Below are 2,101 nucleotides of genomic sequence, written 5' to 3' on the forward strand. Positions count from 1 at the left end.
TGGTGTGCTTTATCACAGGTTACCTTAAACCCGAGTCCAGAAGTCCAAGTTGCTTTGTCTGCTGCCCTATTTATGTCTGAACGCGGAGCTGTTAGGACGCGTTGAGTCGCTAGTTTCCCTGCTGTTGACCTGGGGAAACAATCTTTGGAGAGTTTTTATCAGCAATTATAGTTGTTCTGCAATTGTGAGCTACATGTCCCTTTTTCTGACAATGAGAGCATATAAAGTTACCTCGAGATTGAGTTTCCCCTGTAGTCATAGCATTTTCCACAATTTCTCCCACCATCCCCACTTTTTTCAAAAAGGGAACAGCTGTGTTCAGCTGCACCTTCTTTGCACAGGCTTTGAGGATGGATTCAATAGTAGGAGGAGGATGCAGAGGGAGAGTGAGGATGACTTGTTTGCAAACATCATTCGTATTCACTTGGAGCAGTTCGAGTAGGAGCGCTTGTTGAAGGTCAGAATTAGGGACCTGGGAAAAGATAGCTATGCAACAAATGGTTGCTATAAAAAAGATAGCTATAACAAACGGTTATAAAAGGGAATAATATTTTCATTTGGAAATTGTTTGATGTTGGTATAATGAGATGTAGAAGTCTGAGATGGTAGTAATGTTAAGGCCTTTTCAGCAGCACGTGTGATTTCAGTAAGAACTGGATGAGGGATAAGCATTGCTTGGTTTTGAGGATTTGTCATATTATTGTCACCAGATAAAAGGTCTAATGTGATATAATTGTTGTCAAAGTCCAGGTAATTATCTGGAGTTTGCCACAAAATTTGCAATAAATCAGATAAAATTATTTTCCATTGTTTTTTCCACAACACAAAATCACCAGGTGTGAGAAGTTTGCACTATTGTAATTAAATCATGAGGTACAAGTAAGTGAGTTGCAAAAGTAGCACTTAAAAGGCTCTTGAAATAATTATTATGCATCCCAAACTCCTTAATTGCCTTGCACAAATCCTTAATATTAGAATAAGGAAAGGGTGTCAAGCCAGGGTTCACGCCTATACGAGAGAGTGTAGTAGCAGCAGGAGGAGTTACTTCCTGGTAGCCATGGGTTTCAGGATTTAAGGGGGTAGTCACATGACTGTGGGTATTCACTTGGAGCAGTTCGAGTAGGAGCGCTTGTTGAAGGTCAGAATTAGGGACCTGGGAAAAGATAGCTATGCAACAAATGGTTGCTATAAAAAAGATAGCTATAACAAACGGTTATAAAAGGGAATAATATTTTCATTTGGAAATTGTTTGATGTTGGTATAATGAGATGTAGAAGTCTGAGATGGTAGTAATGTTAAGGCCTTTTCAGCAGCATGTGTGATTTCAGTAAGAACTGGACAAGGGATAAGCATTCCTTGTTTTTGGGGATTTGCCATATTATTGTCACCAGATAAAAGGTCTAATGTGATCTAATTGTTGTCAAAGAAGAAACACTGCGTCTGCCATTATGGGAGACAAAACAAACTCGGAGAAAAGAGGTTGGGGGGAGGGGGTTTTTCCCGGGCTGCGAGCACATGGCAATGGCTGTCCCTGGGAACAAAGAGATCAGGGGAGAAGGGGTTTTTACGTGTGCTTAAAACATGAGGGCTAGAAACTGGGGACAAAGGAGTAGAGAAAAGGGGTTGGAAAGGTCCTTGGACTAGCTCCAGATTCCCATCCAAGGCAGGGTGCTGAGGAAACACGGCTGAGCCAGGACGACAATAGCACTCCTGTGCTGAAAAGCAGTCTGCTCTATGTGTTTTCTAGCGTAGCAGAAGAGGGGTCAGGGACACAGGGGTTGGAAGAGGGTATAAGGGAATTAACAGGGGGTTTTTGCAGAGGCTTTTCATGTACTGCTTTTTTCTCCAGCAAAGTGTAACTTAGTAACAGGAGAGGAAAGAATTTTGAAACTGTTTTGTCTCCTGCACGCCTAAGAGAGGAGAGTTTTCTCCCCACCTTATCCCAAAATTCAGCAGATCTTATGTCCTCGGAGGTCAGATTAGGAAAGTACTGAAAAAGCCATTGTACAAAAGATTGAACTAGATTTTTAGGGTATTTATGCCCAGTACAAGAAAGGTAGCTTTGAACTTGGTGGTATATTTCTCTATGGTGTGCAGAAAC

General features: G+C 41.6%; 1 long non-coding RNA gene across 1 annotated transcript in view; it reads left to right on the forward strand.

Annotated features, from left to right (window-relative positions):
• Positions 1-2,095, forward strand: part of LOC108445669 — a 20,991-nt gene extending 18,896 nt beyond the window's left edge. The window contains exon 3 of the long non-coding RNA XR_001860620.1: positions 1,865-2,095. This is a non-coding gene — a long non-coding RNA (uncharacterized LOC108445669). The remainder of the gene's footprint in view (positions 1-1,864) is intronic.
• The last annotated feature ends 6 nt before the right edge of the window (positions 2,096-2,101 follow it).

The sequence above is a fragment of the Corvus brachyrhynchos genome, unplaced genomic scaffold (genome assembly GCF_000691975.1).
Source record: "Corvus brachyrhynchos isolate BGI_N302 unplaced genomic scaffold, ASM69197v1 scaffold42, whole genome shotgun sequence".
NCBI lineage: Eukaryota > Metazoa > Chordata > Aves > Passeriformes > Corvidae > Corvus > Corvus brachyrhynchos.